This window comes from Onychostoma macrolepis, chromosome 05 (genome assembly GCF_012432095.1).
Source record: "Onychostoma macrolepis isolate SWU-2019 chromosome 05, ASM1243209v1, whole genome shotgun sequence".
Taxonomy (NCBI): domain Eukaryota; kingdom Metazoa; phylum Chordata; class Actinopteri; order Cypriniformes; family Cyprinidae; genus Onychostoma; species Onychostoma macrolepis.
Genome location: NC_081159.1, coordinates 39,527,822 through 39,546,387, shown reverse-complemented (window position 1 = coordinate 39,546,387; position 18,566 = coordinate 39,527,822). Strand labels below are relative to the sequence as shown.

The 18,566-nt window shown below is 36.9% G+C and overlaps 1 long non-coding RNA gene across 6 annotated transcripts in view; it reads left to right on the top strand.

The window, feature by feature from the left end:
• The window catches only part of LOC131540233 (uncharacterized), a 52,537-nt gene that overhangs the window by 14,797 nt on the left and 19,174 nt on the right, over positions 1-18,566 (top strand). For 5 of the 6 annotated variants that reach the window (XR_009271222.1, XR_009271226.1, XR_009271227.1 and 2 more), the window contains one exon: positions 9,978-10,151. The exons of the other annotated variant lie outside the window; for it this stretch is intronic. This is a non-coding gene — a long non-coding RNA (uncharacterized LOC131540233). The remainder of the gene's footprint in view (positions 1-9,977; positions 10,152-18,566) is intronic. 6 annotated transcript variants of the gene reach the window in all.

The window sequence follows — 18,566 nt, the reverse complement described above, 5'->3', positions numbered from 1 at the left end:
GATGCATACACAAAAAAGAGTTTGTGTGCTTGATGGTACATGACAAAACAAGCAGCAAAACAAGTTTCAGAACATTAGCTCGTCTGGTTCATTTGTACAAAACAATAGGAGGCAAGTGTAGACAAGGCTCTCATTGGTGATAAATAAAACTCGCCAATTAGCAATTCAGCTCAGGCATCTGACTCATTCTTTGAGTGAATATGTGTGCGCATGTGGATCAGACTGAGTGAAATGTGTGTAGTCGTGTGTGTGCTAATGTTTCAGACTGCCACACATGGAATGGGAAAGGCGTGAGCAGTCAGTCGTGCTGCAGATGTGTTGAAAAGAGGGAATAAAAAAATTCAATCGTCCCCGGCATCCGAACTGCAGTGGGATAATGACTCTGCCCATGTCAACAAGCTGATAAATCGGCATGCTTGACTTCACACGTCGACCAGCCTGCAAAGCTGCAAAGTCCAACGTGTCTTCTTATTATTCTGGGAACCATCTGGTCCCCCCGCAGCTGCCAATGCGCGGGGCCAGTGGCGGCCTGAGGGCAACGCCACCATCATCACGCTCCAGCGTGGCTCAACCTGCTCTTCCCTGCCACTCTGACATGGAAATTATGTTAGGCTTCAGCCTATCAGAGCCATCAAAACTGCATTCCCATGATCTGCAGCCCTCAAAAGTGACACAATTCCGTCCTCCACCTTAAGATGGCAGTAGAGTTTCAGCTACAGCACGTAGGGGGCGTGCTAGTGAATTATTTAAGTCTTTCCAGGGCTATTTTTTTGTTTATCCTTTATATTTGGTGACACACAGAATTTTAGTGTAATAGAAAGTTCGCTGGTAATAACGTGGGAGAGGGGTTAGTCATAATTGTGTTTTGAGTCTGAAGAAATGGTGTGAACTTGACGACAAATTAATTTGTGTCTCTTCCTCCAGTGCAGATGCTGCTGATAAAGGAGCAGACTGCCTTATTTTGCCATTAATTAGTTTTCACATACAGCCACGGAACATACAGCCTCGGATTGGCCAGCCGTGTGTGTGTGTGTTTGTGTGTGTGTATGTGTGTTCTGTGATGAGTCATAGCCCATATGGATAGTTTAGTATTTTCAATTCACCAGTACTGATGAGGTCTGCTGTGTGTAAATGGGGTGTTTGGGGTGGTTTATTACCACGGCCACACTTGACTTACTGGAGAGGATTTATTCATGTCCTAGTAACATTTCACCCCAAAATTCACTGCAGCACTCTTTTTCTTAATCAGTGTTTTTGTCTTATTTTACAGTAAAAACGTCTACACTTCATTGAAGTTAAGTTTATTTACTTTCCCTTGAAAAGTTGTTTTCCTGTTTTATACAGCAAGTTTTCAACAAAAATGCTGAACAACACAAATTTAGTGAGATCTATGCTTAAAGGTATCTAAAGGCATTTAAAAAAAAAAAAAAAAAAAAAAAAATATATATATATATATATATATATATATATATATAGCCTATATATTTGATTCAAGACATTCTCTGTAAACAAGTCTGATTATTTTACACTGTTTTATTAATATTTTTATTTAAAAATAACTATACATATACTACTGTTCAAAAGTTTACGGTCTGTAAGTAAAAAAAAAAAAAAAATATATATATATATATATATATATTTTTGTCTCTTGTGCTCATCAAGGCTGAATTTATTTGATTAAAAATACAGTAAAACAGTAATATTGTGAGGTATTATATAACTGTTTTCTGTTTGAATATATTATAAAATATTCCTGTGATGCAAAGCTGAATTTTTAGCATCATTACTCCAGTCTTTAGTCTTCAATCATTCTAATATTCTGCTCAAGAAACACTTCTTACTATTATAAATGTTGAAAACTACGGAGCCCTTTACAGGACATTGTGGTGGGAAAAATTCAGGGTGGGAGGAAAAATTTTTTTCAAATGTTTTGCGTTCTCTCGAGAAACTTTGCGTTCCCTCGCAAAGATATTTGCGTTCTCTTGCAAAACTTTTGCGTTCTCTCGCAAAGATATTTGCGTTCTCTTGCAAAACTTTTGCGTTTTGCGTTCACGGTTTTGGGACATTCTAAAACGCTTTAATGTGGCTTAATGTATTAAAACAGTGACATTAGGACCAAATTCGATAATAAATACTAATAAAATTGTTAGGTTTATATTAATAACCTTATTAATAATATTATTATTAATAAAGGAGAATAGCACCGAATATGAATGCAACAGATTTGGTATTTTTAAATCACCGTTTTCATTATAGCCTACCTTAAGCGTTTTATGGGGGAGAAAAAGCTTAGGCTACTGTACGTGCAGGGCGTTGCATTCATATTCTGGGCTATTCTGCTTAGTAATATTATTAATAAGGTTATTAATATTAGCCTAATAATTGTATCAGCTTTATTGAATTTGGTCCTCCAGGTCCTCCTCTCCTCAACCACCACTAGTGTGCAGCATTCACTTGGATGATGCAACGGCAGCCACAGGACAACGGCGCCAGTGCGCTAACCACACACCAGCTACAGGTGGAGAGGAGAGGGTGTCATAGAGCCAATCAAGTGGATGGGGATTATTGGGAAGCCATGATTGACAAGGGCCAGTGGAGGGAATTTGGCCAGGACACCGGGGTTACATCCCTACTCTTTTTTTGATAAACAGAAATGTTTTATTTTTCATTTATTTTTTGCTGTCATTTTTTTATCACTCTAATCCGTAATGGGGAAATATGCCTAATTGGAACGAAAACGTCACAATGCAAAATATAGGCACCATTGTATGCAAATGATAATTTCTTGCATTTTCTGTCTGAATTATGAACAGTTTTCACCAGGTTTTATGATATTCTCTCATTAATATATGAGAAATATCCAACTACCTGTAAATGTTGTTCTTGCGGTTGTGTGAACAACACAAAAATGAATAGTTTTGTGAAAAAATTGTGATAAACAACCACATCATTACATCAGTTATGCAGAATGACTGAACTAGTTAATGCACATAGAAAAGAAAGATCACAAATCAGACTATGAAATCTCAGTTGTTTCTTCCCTACATCAATGACTTCAAATGGAGAGAAAATTAAGGGTTTAAATTAAGAGACTTAAGCAAAAGCCTCTATTTTCTATCCACTTGATGTCATTACTAGCAGTGAGGATCAGCTGAATTTTTTTTTTTCTCTTCAGATATTTCTCTTTTCAGATGTTTGACCCATTCATCTCAATATGAGTCTTTTACAGAAGAGATCATAACAATGTCTCAAACTGCACTCAGATTTGCCTAGATACATCAAACATCTCAAGATGACCAAACAAGGTTATAGCTATGTTGTGGAAGCTACCATGGAATAAAAAAATAAAAAAGGTAATTTTATCTCACAATTCCTGACTTTTTCCTTACAGGTATGAGTTTTAAACGTGTAATTGCAAGTTTATGTCTCACAATTCTGACTTTTTTTCTCAGAATTCTGAGACAATCGCAAAATATAAATTCGGAACTCTGAAAAACTTCAGAATTGTGAGATAAAAAGTCAAAATTACCTTTATTTTTCAATCCGTGGCAGAAACAGACTTTCATAGTATGTCAATGATTGTCTTATTTATGTTACTTTAGGAGAAATACCCAGTGAATTATGACTGAGGTCTCCCTTAAGCCTTCAAAACTGTAAAAAGCAGCATCTGATCAATAGCATAAGCAGAGATGCACTCTCTCCATCCATTTCTATGCCATTGTGGGATCACAGATAACAGAAGAGCCACAGTAAGAGCAGAAGCAGAAGAGAGATGATGTGGGCTCAAAAGAGTGAGCAAGGCCAGAGGCGGTAGTTTAGACTAAAGATCACAGGACAGGGAAGAGCCACATCACCACAACAATACGCTACTTCTCTCGGTTTTCCCCAGTCTCGCTCTCTTGCTCTCCCACACACAGCTCTACCTACAGGGCACCTCCGAGCACAACATGATTGTCAGGGGGAAACAAGTCAAGGTTAAGTGAAAGTTTTACTTTGTAAGAGTGTACAGATGTAGGAATAATGCTGAGTAATATGAGCTTGACACATTTTCTTATTCTTAACCTCAATGCTATCCAAATATTTATGCAGTCTGCAACTGATTCGCCTTTCTCGTGTGTTTTAGCTGTTTAAAAGCATATAAGGTATGCATGTGTGATTGTGGTAGCTAATTTAAGTAAATTTCAGTTTGTGTCTGTGGTCTTGGACTTTGTGCCGTTGCACCATTATGACTGACAAGAGCATGGCAGAGGATTTGTTGTGCAACAAAGCCTAAACATCTGACAAATGTCTTATCTTGTAGAAGTTCTAGAAGCTCATAATGCATGTACAGATCTGAAGAGACTTATGTAAAATAATACAGGAGAGAAGCCAGTCAGTCGAGTTTGTGGCAAAACATTTTATAGCGCTTGTATATTGTTGTCTTATACTGCATATGACAATTCATTCTCAGAAAATAGAGCTGAAATGATATTCACAAGATGATGTTAAAACGATTCAAAATGCACCTGCAGTCTATTTTTCCAGTCATAGATTAAATATTGTGTAAAAATCTCATCTAGTTCTCAATTTGAGATCTCGTGTCGTTGGCTACATTGCTCGACACTATAGAAACACATTGAAAATAGAAACCTTTGATGCTCTCCAGAGCGCAAACACAAATACTGTATGTACTGGATCGTTTTCCAGATCTGTTTCGCTAGTATGCTATTATTACAGCTTCAAATGAGGGTGCTCTTGCTTTCGGTTAAGCTACCACCATCTGGGCCTGTATGACAATATAAACAACAGCTCAATAACCCTTTTATTTAAAGCATTAATATATTTTCTGTAGACCCATCTGTAGCATTAAGATTGTAAACAGTATCAATAATGTCACAATGTGATGTGCAGTCAAATGTCCCGGTGTGTTTTCTCTTTAATCAAATGTTCTAACTAATACACTTGTTGTGCTTCGTGGAGTTTTGATGAGTTTTATGGACTCTATAGTGTTTTTTAAATGTGGTGATTAAGAAACAATATCGAGAAACTGAACCAATCAAAGGCTGTATATGGACCATTCTACATAATTTGTGCAAACTGCTGTCCCACAACCAAAAAAACAAACAAAACAAACAAACAAACAAAAAACCCCCTGGACGACAAAACCAGTCTTAAGTATAAATTTTTCGAAATTGAGAAAGCTGAATAATAGCTTTCCATTGATGCATGGTTTGCTAGGATCGGACAATATTTGGCTGAGATACAACTATTTGAAAATCTGGAATCTGAGGGTGCAAAAAAATCAAAATATTGAGAAAATTGCCTTTAAAGTTGTCCAAATGAAGTTCTTAGCAATGCATATTACTAATCAAAAATTAAGTTTTGATACATTTATGGTAAGAAATTTAAAAAATATCTTCATGGAACATGATCTTTACTTAATATCCTAATGATTTTTGGCATAAAAGAAAAATCGATAATTTTGACCCATACAATGTATTTTTGGCTATTGCTACAAATATACCCCAGCGACTTAAGACTGGTTTTGTGGTCCAGGGTCACATTAAAGTATTTAAATCTTAGATGAAACCAACAATAATATTTAAAATATTAAAATAATCATTTATTGAGTACTTTCAATTGGGAGGTGGCTGTCCCTGACCCCTAAATTTCAACTTATGAAAATGATATTGAAAATGATATTGAAATAATTTTTGCATTTTTTCCATTGATGTTTTTAAAAGTACAGTTGAAGTCAAAAGTTTACATACACCTTGCAGAATCTTGCACAATGTAAACTATTTCACCAAAATAAGGATCATACAAAATGCATGTTATTGTTTATTTACTAGTGACCTGAATATGATATTTCACATAAATAATAGTTGAATTTATAAAAATGACCCCATTCAAAAGTTTACATACACTTTATTCTTAATAGTGTGTTGTTTAACGCAGCTGTGTTTTTTTTTTTGTTTAGTGATAGTTGTTCACGAGTCCCTTGTTTTTACTGAAGTTAAACTGCCTGCTGTTCTTCAGAAAAATCCTTCAGGTCCCACAAATTCTTTGGTTTTCCAACATTTTTGTGTGTTTGAACCCTTTTCAACAATGACTGTATGGTTTTGAGATCCAACTTTTCACACTGAGGACAAGTGAGGGACATGTTCTACAAAAGTGCTATCAATACTTTGGTATCAGTGCAATTTGATCACATGATTAGAACATATTAAGTATGATCTTTCATCTTTGAAGTACATACATTTAGTGCATTGAAAGGAGTGAAATTATTTCCTTATGAAATTAATTTCTCATGAGGCCAAAACTCAGGAACTCTCGCAAAACAGATGCCATGCAATAGAACAATAAAACTGATCTGGAGAAGCGATCTCCAAAGAAAGCAAACAATACCACCCTTACCAAACTTATCTCCTTGCTCTTTTATGACCCCCTTCCTCCCTCTCCTCTCTCCTCCCTGCCTCTGCCCCCGCCCCCCACACTTCTTCCCCAAAAGCAAGAATATCCATATGCCACAAGTGTTGTATCTTGTAAATGTTGTTTTCCCCCTTCATGTTTGGTATTATTTACCAAGTCACTTGTATTATAAAAAATATTGAAAACTTAAGTTAACTCTGTACTCTACACCAGGTGTGACCATTTGGGTGAGCGAGAGCAGCTCCTACAGGAGGCTTCTCATCCCCCATACACTGATGTAATCTGTTTTGGGGCAGAGAATAAATGTTTATGGCCCTTTTGTTCTGGTAGTATTTAAGGGAAAGTTGCAAATCACTCATTGCGATTCTGTAGCCAGATCAGCCCGTAGTGTGAAGTGTATTTCATTGGCTCCATACTATGTATCTTCCTGAAGTCAGGTAAACATTTTACTCTTAGATTCATCCTTGAACAACTCATGTTATGTATTTTCTTATTTTTGAATTGGCTTCTTATTGTTTAATTATGCAATTGGCATGACACGTTTTTACCTGACTAATAATAAATTGTTGTATTTGATTTATTCTGATCTCTTCTGAAATAATTTTTCAAGTAGATTAATGTGTAGTGATATTTCCGCAAATCTGCGTTCAGGACAGATCATACCAAAGCACCAATGGATGAACCATGGGGAACACCATGAGGGACTTTGGATTTCTGGCCGTCACTGGCTTAACACGGTGTAGCTCTTGTGGTTATAGGAAAAAATACACTTTTTGTTATGAGTATGCAGGTGCAGCTCACTTAAAGGTATTATAACCACTCTGCACCCTCTGAGTAAGTTTAGAACTGATGAGTTTGTGTCCGTGGATTCACTAAAATCGGCCGAAGTGTAATTCCTGTGTGATACCTGGTCCCTAATGAATGAAGATTTGAAATTATGGGATTTCCAGAATAATCAAATATCTAAATGAATATACAATCGATATCTGTGATCAGTTTTTAATTAAGAATATTGCCTAAATTTAATGATCACTTGAAATTGGAGTCAGATTGAACACGGAGCTAGACTAAAATTGAAACTAAATCCAGATAAATTCAGAGGCACAAATAAAAGACCGAACATGCATTAAACCTTCGACCAGGCCGCTGCATTCTGTTTTTTTGGGCTGGCGGCTGGAACCTTACAGCATAAATTCAAGTATGAAAATTGGGACAGCAATCATTTGCCATCCAGTGTTATAGATCTCATGAAATGGCTTAATGAATGCAATTTTTTTCTAGTGTTAACTTATTTCTTATTGAAACAGAAAAGTGGTATATTGTGGTACATCAAATAGGCTCACCCTCATTGGTTTTATTGTAAAAACCAATTTAGTTTACATCACATTCATTAAAACATGATTTTGTACTTTTTAGACATGTCTGCAACCTTAAGGTTATTAGTAAACTAAAACTAAAATAAACATTTAACAAACGAAAACATAAAACATTTTCTTACTTAAAATAAAATAAATATTATATATATTATATATTACATATAACATTTCTCTTTTTGTTTAACGTGAAGTACTAAAATAACTAAAACTAAATAAACTAAAAGTAACAAATAAGATATATAGTTTTTAAAACTAAAACTTATAATAAAAAAAAAAACACAAGCTAAAATAAAATGACAAGAGCAGAATTACTATAACTTTTTTTTATCTCAAATTTAAGTGAAAAAAAAAAGATTTAAAATATTAACAAAAGCTATAATAAGTCAATTCTACTAAAATAACACTGATTCACCTCCTATAATGTATTAGTGAAGTTTCCTTTTGATCCATTTTTTTTTTATAACTGAGCATTCAATAAGAGCAGCATGTGCTGAGGAAAAGGTGAATGTTTTTGTTGTTGTTGTTCACATTTAATTTTAATTTTTTAAAATTGCATCCAATCAATTAATCTCGATGCATCTGAAAATCACACATTTGCAGCTACAGAGAATTTGAACGCAAACTTAGATACAGCAATGAGTCATTAGTATTTTTGCTTTTAAATGCATATAGTATATCTGTTGAAAGTTAATTTTGTCACTACCATATTTCAGACCTCAAAGCTAACAGACAGTCTTTACAGTGCTGTTGGCCCAGTAATGCGGATATGCTAATTTGAAATGAATATGTATATCATGTTAATTTGCCTTCCAGTTCCATTACCTTTCCTTCAATTGAACAAATCAAATGAAAGCAGCACTGTCAGCAGTGGTTTGCTTTGTAGATGAAGACACAACCCCACCAAAGAACTTAGTGTGAATTCTCGAGAGGGTGTGTGAACTGTAAAGACATGAAGAAGCTGCTGCCTTATATGATGATATATGCAAAAACTGTTCAAAGCCAGGCATTTGCTCGGAGTTTCGTGTGGCAGCATCTGAAAGTCACAGCCATGCAATAGGCCTATATGAATGTTATTAACCTTTCCATACCTCCTCATCATCATAATGCAATTCTTCATAATATTACGCTCATACCAATAAAGCTGTTTTGAATTTAAGAGATGGAGAGACATGGAAATAGAGTGAGAGGTGGAACTAAGATGCATTAAATCTTCAAGAAATTCAATGTAGAATCTGATGAAAGTGACTGATCCTGTCTGTGGCTGAAGCCTAACACCATATATTACCATACTTCTTTCTCTAATGTCTCCTTCAGGCTGACAGGCATGTTGACACACTCAAAAAACACGCAAACATTGATGTCTAAAGGACTGGAGCTACATTTTCTCAAAGAAACTGACTTTGCAAGCTAATATCTTGGCCGTTAGACCAAATGTATGGATTTTCAGCATGCATGCTAGACTTTCACCATGTGACGATTGCTCTGCATTTAGGTTCTTACAGTCTTACAGTATGTAAAGGGTCATTCCTACAGTTTGGTGGATTTTGGACTTCATCAGGTTTGTTGAAAAACAAACAAACAAGCACATTTTTTTTACTTTATTTTATTTTTTTAGTCTTATTAGAGGGGGAAATGTCTGTCAGAAAACACATGGTCAAGCTTAGGCCTTGAGCTCAAGTATAAACTAATAATTATATATATATATATATATATATATATATATATATATATATATATATATATATATATATATATATATATATATATATATATATATATATATATATATACACTCTACATGTACAATGCACACACACACACGCAAACTATATTTTAAAGTGAAGCTGAGAAAACATGAATATGGGAATTGAAGTGCTTCAAAATGTTTATTATTATTAGGTGCTACTCATTATGATTTTTTTTAATGGGGTACATCTATATGCATGGAAAACCTTATGGCATGAAAGATGGACCATTTTATGGAAAATATTTCAAAATTTGCAGCATCTACCATAAATTATTAGCAATTAAATCAATATTCACATTAAAACAATTCTAACTAGTGAGATTTTTTCAAATTCACTTTTATAGGCCTATTCACAAATGAAAACTAATATTTACATGTATCTGAAGATCTGAAACTGTTAGGAAGCATCACTCAGATTAACTTTGTTTCTTTTTCTTAAGCAGGTGGTGTAGTAGTCCTGGCTCTGGTCTGATAACCCACAGGTCTTGCGTTTGAGCCCTTGAGAGCTGCACACTTCCCTTATCAGCACTGTGCTCTTGAGCAAGGCACTTAACATGACAACTGCTCCAGGGAACTGCTCCTCTAATATGTCATTTGCTTTGGACAAGAAGTTCCTGGTAAAAACAAAACAAATGCACTCATTTATATTCTTTCTCAAAATATTAATAAATGATTAGACTGGAAAATTAAAAAAATATAAATTGATGATGCTGCACATTAAGAATTTTTTGGTTTTTGTCTGTGAAATCAAATTTGAATTTGGTTGTGTTTGAAATTGAATAGTGTACTACTAACTACCGACTGAAAAGTATACAATGAATTTTTTTTTTTTTTTAAATGCTCAATAAACATGCTGTCACGTTTCACTGGAGCAAGGGAACGAGGAGACGCAGAGATCAGCTTCAACTATAATAGTATTTAATGACTCAAAAGGCAAGGCACATACGCAAACACACAAGAAAGACATTCAATCCCAGACATAGTAAAAGGCAAGACTCGGGGCTTAAATAATCAGAACTAAACTAGGAGATGAATCAAACACAGACGGAGACTAATGAACTAATAATGAAGACAGGAACAGGAAGATGGCCATATAAGGAAACTCAGGAACAATGACAGGGGTAAAACATGGAAAAACAAGTCCAAAATCCTGACACATGCCACATTTCAAATAGCAGTACATAATTCCTGTAATCTCTTTATACTTTTTAATGAAAAGGTCCTTTATTAGCTTTTATTGTCTTATCTTTAAAAAAAAAACCTATTATTTATCATCCTATATTTCCCTCCTGAGATTCAAAATTGCTTAAGTGTCAGTATTATGCTGTATACCTGAGACTTGTTTTATCCAAAATGGCATTTGAGAAACATCACATTTCCTGTCATTAAATGTCAAGCATATGCTTAAATGTTTTATGAGAATGCGTTTTCTTTTGTCTCACGTGTGAATTGAAGTCTGGCAGCGGATTTAAGACGTGGCAAGCCAATGAGGTTGAAGCAATTAGTAAAATTCACTTTTCTGTAAAGTGGAAGGGTTGTTGAATTGCTTGTGACGCATGACTGAATGTTTAATCATTATTTAATCTTCAGGCTCTTTTTAAAAATCCATAATTTATCCATGTTGGAGAATGGACATCTGTGAGTCAACTATTGCATATCAGTATATACATCATTACAATTCATGCATCATTACAGTGATGACAAAATGGATGATTTCTTACTGCTGGCCACTATTTAAGAGTTGATTGTGAATCCTTCTTAGTTATATTGTCTTTTGTCCTGATAAAAGGATCCATAAGATTCTATCTGTGACTTTTTATTATAAAGTACAGTATATTACATCAGTATATTATATCAGTATGTCATTGTTCTTATAAAGAAAATCGTTTTTTTTTTTCTTTTGTTTTTTTAGAATGGTCTAAGCATGGCATTGTGTTCCAGGTGGTTGCTTGGTTGTTTCTAGGCTGTCTTGGGGTCGGTTAGTTTCTGTAGTGTTACAGATGGTTGTTGAGGTGTTCTGTGGTGTTTTGGGTGGTTACTGTAGTGTTCTGGGTGGTTGTTGAGGTGTTCTGGGATGATTTGGGTGGTTGCTGAGGTGTTCTGGGGTGTTTCAGGTGGTTGTTTGAGGTCTTCTGGATGGTTGCTTAGGTGTTCTGAGGTATTTTGTGTGGTTGCTGGGTTGTTCTGGGGTGTTTCAGGTGGTTGTTGAGGTGTTCTGGGGTATTCCAGGTGGTTGCTGAGGTGTTCTGGGATGTTTCGGGTGGTTGTTGGGGTGTTCCAGGTGGTTGTTGAGGTGATCTAGATGGTTGATGAGGTGTTCTGGGGTGTTTCGGGTGGTTGCTGGGGTGTTCTGGGGTGTTCCATGTGGTTGCTGAGGTGTTCTGGTGTGTTTCGGGTGGTTGCTTGGGTGTTCTAGATGGTTGCTGAGGTGTTCTGGGGTGTTTTGGGTGGTTGCTGGGGTGTTCTAGATGGTTGCTGAGGTGTTCTGGGGTGTTTCATGTGGTTGCTGGGGTGTTTCATGTGGTTGCTGAGGTGTTCTAGATGGTTGTTGAGGTGTTCTGAAGTGTTTCGGGTGGTTGCTGGGGTGTTCTGGGTGGTTGTTGAGGTTTTCTGGGGTGTTTCGGGTAGTTGCTGGGGTGTTGTGGGGAGTTCCAGGTGGTTGCTGAGGTGTTCTAGATGTTTGCTGAGGTGTTGTGGGGAGTTCCAGGTGGTTGCTGAGGTGTTCTAGATGTTTGCTGAGGTGTTTCGGGTGGTTGCTGAGATGTTCTGGGGTGTTTCAGGTGGTTGTTGAGGTGTTGTAGATGGTTGCTGGGGTGTTTCGGGTGGTTGTTGAGGTGTTCTGGGGTGTTTCGGGTAGTTGCTGGGGTGTTCCAGGTGGTTGCTGAGGTGTTCTAGATGTTTGCTGAGGTGTTGTGGGGAGTTCCAGGTGGTTGCTGAGGTGTTCTAGATGTTTGCTGAGGTGTTCTGGGGTGTTTCGGGTGGTTGCTGGGGTGTTCTAGATGGTAACTGAGGTGTTCTGGGGTGTTTCGGGTGGTTGCTGGGGTATTCCAGGTGGTTGTTGAGGTGTTCTAGATATAGGTGTTGTAAGGGTTTTATCCTTCATTTATAAATTTTAGCTTTAGGAACCAAATCGTAGAAATTCGGTTTTGATCTGATTAATTGATATTAATCAAAATTGGATCATTTATACCTTGTTAATGACTCGACCAGCGAGTATTAATACAGTATATGTTAGCAATTCGGCTTATTGTTGATAATACAGAATTGATTGGGAAATCTTTGAGCACAGGTAACACGTGCTCATCTATGGCAAATAATTTAAGATTTGAAAATCAAGGCACCAGACTATTCATTAAAAATGAATCGAGAGTTTATTTACTATTCTAAGGTACAATACACAACAAAACACACATACACACATTATGGCAAGATCAAAGCAGTTTGAAGAAAGTTAAGCTATTCTCTTTTCCTGAGAATAAAGACGCCCTCAGGACGTCACAAACAGAAGACTCGGTTATCGTTATCTTTTAACGATTCATTCAATTTAAACTCAGCGAATTCAAGATTTGTTTGTTTTACTTGCTTTGAGTTGAGTTGAAGGAAATTCTTCTTGAGGTTGGTTGTTGCTGGAGGGAAGCCCCGGACTTTCTCGCTGATGCGTTGTCGCGTGACGTCACTCGGGATTCCTCCTTTTGGATTTGATGGCTTCTTGAGCAGCGCGCGAATAGCAAGTTTGAAGTTCTTACGCAGCAGCTTTGCAAGTTACTTTGGTCAGACATGGACAGAGTGTTGAAGTCTTTTAGATGATCAGCCAGATGTTTCACGGCGCGATCAGGGGGCAATGCCCAGACTTTCAGCCAAGTTTCCTTGCAGTTTCACCAGTTGTTCAACCCAGTGGTTTCAACCCAGTGGTTTTTAACCCCTTTGCAAAGTTGGGTGTCTGTTCTTATCGGACAGAATTAAGTCCATCTTATTCACTGTCTGACCCAATCACATTGTCTCTGTAGGGCGGAGCCCCGCCCAGCACGACTTCTTTTTCGTGCATACATTATCTGCTAATAAATATGTCACCTGGAGGAAATATCCTAGCAGATTTCTATAAAGTGTTATAATCATACCTTATGATGCTAAAAGTCAACATTCATCCTTTCCACCGTATTGGAATCAAAACAATGTTTAATTCAATACCATACATGGGGTATTTGTCTCATTGAATACCTATAATTTTACCTACTAAACGGGTTAAGTCAAAGATTAAAAATATCCTAAGTTCTAATAACTACAGTAGGATAAACGAAACATAAAATACCACATTCATATATATATTGTCTCTTGAGTATATTGCTTTAATAGCAGCAGTCTTTTCTTAATTGTCCTTTTGGGCAAAGTCCATAGAAGTTTGGGTGTTCTCTGTTTTTTTATAAGAAGAGAAAAGAGGCGCATTCCTTTGGAAGGCGGGAGGCCAAAGCTGAGGTCGTGAGGTCATGAGGAGTATCACGTTGTGTGGCTCTGGTGATCTTCTTATCTAAGACGAAGTTGTAAGTCAGTCAATTTTTTGTTTATCAGAAGGTAGTTTATGGTAAGCGGGGTCGCAGTATCGCGAACGCTCTGGTTCTGGAGCTTCTCCAAAGGAGTAATTATTGGTTGTTAACTCCAAACAGATGTAGCTCGGTCATTTCATCCTCACCTTATCATGTTTTACGAGTCTCTCGAGGTGGTAAGGAGAGTATGGCCGGACGCTAGTCATAGAATTGAGGCGTTGTGTTGGTCATTTGCTCATTTTACGAGCTGATGATGGAAGATTAGTTCCAGTGGAATGTTCTTAAGTTACTCATGTGTGTGCGTTCTTTTCGACCAGGTTCTAAAGTGTTCTGGGGTGTTTCGGGTGGTTGTTGAGGTGTTCTGGGGTATTCCAGGTGGTTGCTGAGGTGTTCTAGGTGGTTGCTGAGGTGTTCCGGGGTGTTTCGGGTGGTTGCTGGGGTGTTCTGGGGTGTTCCATGCGGTTGCTGAGCTGTTCTAGGGTGTTTCGAGTGGTTGCTGGGTTGTTCTGGGGTGTTCCAGGTGGTTGTTGAGGTGTTGTAGATGGTTGCTGAGGTGTTCTGGCGTGTTTTGGGTGGTTGCTTGGGTGTTCTGAGGTTGTTTCGGGTGGTTGCTGAGGTGTTGTGGGGTATTCCAGCTGGGGTGTTGTAGATGGTTGCTAAGGTGTTCTGCCGTGTTTCAGGTGGTTGCTGGGGTGTTCTGGCGTGTTTCGGGTGGTTGTTGAGGTGTTCTGGGGTAGAGACCTGCACTCCCGCGGGACCCAACGTTGGACAACCCTTGATGGGCGAGTGCGGGTGCGGGCGGGAAGAGACTTGTGTGTGTGCGGAATGCTGTAGTGTTTTGCGGGTCTCGCACAAAATAGAAACCATCTAAACATAAACATATAAATTGTTAATTATCTGTTGTACAAAATCAAAAAGAACAACTAATATTAACATTAAAATGATTAACAATCACAAGCTAGGCAGAGTTTCTATTTATAACACGTGTTGCGCAATGTAGCCAATCACAGACTCAGCTGTTGATTTCTGGAACGCAATGGCCAATCAGAGGTGATGAAGTTAGAATCCACTCACAGCAGTGCTGAAATTTGCGTGCTCGCCTCACGAATCCGGTCATTTTAACACACGAAGTGTAGATATTAGGGATGCACCGAAATGAAAATTCTTGACCGAAACCGAAAACCGAAAAAGAGGAAACCAAGGCCGAAAACCGAAACACCGAAAGAAATTATGCCAATTATTAGTACCATTGCATTTATCGCCATGACTGTGTACTAACCTAAAATCAAGGCATTGCAATTGCATAAATTAATATTAAAGTTTCAAAGAATAAATCAATTACAAATTATGCAAATATTTATTTAGCACATTGCAACAATGCACAGTATAAAATAAAATTCAAACTAAAATGTTTAACTTGACCTCTGTGCCGCGTTCCTCTCATATTCAGCGTAGCGATCTTTATCGTTCCAGCCAAATATTGCAGCGCAACTATTATTAACATCTTTAATATGTGAATGCTGGTAAATGACCATGGCATAAACGGGATAATCAACGGCTAGCTGTGCATTAAACGATTTGAATGCACTTCTCTTCGCTAGCCGTTGATTATTCCTTACATAACCAATTCAATCGTTACTTAGCAGAGAAGAGGAAAGAAATATCCTCAGCTGAACAGAGCTGCTCACGCCTTCATGTTTTGTTAAACTAAAGAGAAAAAGACATGATTGGTAGGAAACCAGGTACAATTTGAAAGTTAAAATTTATAGACATTTTACGCAAGCAATTTGCCTGTCGAGAGTGTGTTGAGTTATTAGAAAATCAGTAATGAGGTGGCTTTGGCCGTTACAGATTTGAAAATCAAAAAGGTGGGAAACTAACAGAAAGAGCCATTACCATCAACATAAAAGGGTTCTTCAGGCTGATACTGTTCTAAATAGAACTGTTACTACATGTAAAGAACCATTGAAGAATTTTTTTTAAATAGTTATTTATTTGTTTGTTTGAGTGTAGATATTGTATTATCCGCCAAGTGCAATCAAAAAAAGTAATAGTACACTTCTTCTCACCAAGCCACATGATTTGAAGAATCATTCCTGTCTGTAATAGAAAAACTCTGCAATTTATGCACTGAAGTATAATACTTAAGGTTGGGGTTTGGAGAATAACGGGATCTATAATTTTTACCCATTGAATACAAAATGATTGAACTAATTTCAATAGAGCTGTGATCTAGTGGTCCGGCTTGAGTCTGACATGCAAGATATTTAATTGTCTCTCTCAATTTCCTGTCACTCTCTATTCAAGTCACGTAAAAGCCTGAAGCAAAATAACATAAGAGAAGAAATGTTCTCAAATACTTATGCATTCCTGAAAAGAATAAAGACACTGTCCGGGTGGACAGTTGAGGCGAGCTGTCCTTTAACGGACACACCGCAACAGCAATTTAACCCAAAGACCAGAAACGTGTTCTGACCAGAGCTTTATCTTTACTGCACGGACAGTTGGAAATCAAATGGCATGCTGCCCTGTTATTTGTCAGTGGATTTGTTAACACTGACAAGCACAACCTTTTATTGATACAGCCAGGAGGACAACCGCTGAGCAAGACTTGTTATAACCTTTGGAAATATCAGACAGACCATCATATTTTCTGCTAACAGCGTTTTCGTGTAGCGCCAAAATCCTCCTGTTTGGGCTCACAAAGGGTACTGCTTTCTTCAGCAAATTATCATTTCAAGGAGATATATGTGTTAATAATTGATTACAGCATTTTGCAACAATTTAAAGATCTTTTTTCCCCCTTCACACGTTAGTTCTGTTCTGTATAGGCTCTCGATCTAGTTTTGCTTTGACCCCGTTCAGCAGCACGCTGATGATAAAGCTGAACAAAGCTATCTGTGTTTCAGGATTCTTCATATTTTATTCAAAACTAAAATGAGCACGATTGCTTTGTTTACCTGCATAGCTTCTCAACATCGTACTAAAGCATTCTTTTGAAAACAGCCATGCTGTATATAGACAAGGGATGAGGATCTTTCTGGTTATTGCATCATATCCAGAGCTGACAAGAATTCTCTGTGTTGTATGGAGATTGTTCTCCATAAGTTCTTGATTTACAGTAGTCACCATAACATGTCAGTCTCCTCTCAGGAGGATCAGTGACAACGCTTCAGGCATTACTGGATAACATTTTGGTAACAGTGTTTTTGTTAGTAACTGTAAGCCTATGAAAAATGGTAAAATGCTAGCCATGGGTTTCCGTAATGTTTTTCATGATTTATCAAGTCATCCAAATTACTAGATTACTGGACCAGTTCAATATTCAAATTGAGCATAACTAGATATATGTATATTCACTATAAAAATGTACAAGATTTTTACGATTTAAAATTTATTTATGACATCAATGAAATTTCTGGTTATCTCCCGGTTTTCCATGTGACTGTGAACATTATGCATTCGTGCTGTTTATTTAATTTATTACTTTACTAAATTAAAGTATCTCTGCTTTTAAAACATGAAAATAAAGCCTGCTATCAATAGCTAAAATATAAACAAATAAATGTATCCCATTCTGTCATTTTCTTGTTGAAATTTTAATTATTGTCAGTGCATGCTCTCTTTGTGAAAGTCTTAATTTTATTGCATGAAAATGTTTTTCTTGCAAGACTACAACAAATCCATTCAAATAATTTTTCATTTTAACTTAACAAAAGTGTTTTCCTTATAGGGATTAAAAAATAAATAAATCTGAAATAATTTACTCACCCTCATGTTGTTCCATGTCAGTTTTTTTTTTTTTAATTTTTTTTTATTATTATAAAATAGAATTCAATGATAACCAAAATTGTTCAGTTCAGCATTCTTTAGAATTCTTCTTTTGTGTTCTGTAAAAAGAAAGTCATACAGTTTTGGAACAACATGAGTGTGTGTAAATGAAGATATTTTCTATTTTTAGGGAGAACTATGTATTTTATAAAGCTCGTGTTTTTTATTGAGTGAAAGAGATAGTGACTTTTCTTTAAAACCACACAAGCACATGCTTGACTGATACACAACTGAGTAAATGAGATGCAAATACTACGCTGATGCATTTGCATGTGTTTCGTTTACAGAAAAGCTTTTTCCGTCTGATCTTCTCGCAGAAGATGTCTTTGTGGCATGCAAAATAAGAACAATCCCCCCACTTGCAGACTTGGCTAAAGTTGACATTTCGTCTATTCCTAAATCAGATTTCATGTAAAGCAGAAACAAAACGCACTGCAACAAAGGAGACACTATACATAATTCAGCAGTGTGTGTGTGTGTGTGTGTGTGTGTGTGTGTGTTTGGAAGAAAATTCGATTGCTTTGAAAGGCATTTATCAATTCACTCACAAATACTTCAGCAGCGCAACAGGGGAGCTTAATTTGTGCTGTGCTGCCGATGTGCTGGTGATCTGATTCAATTCTCGCCGGGACTCCACAAACAGTCCCTGCCCATGTCCTC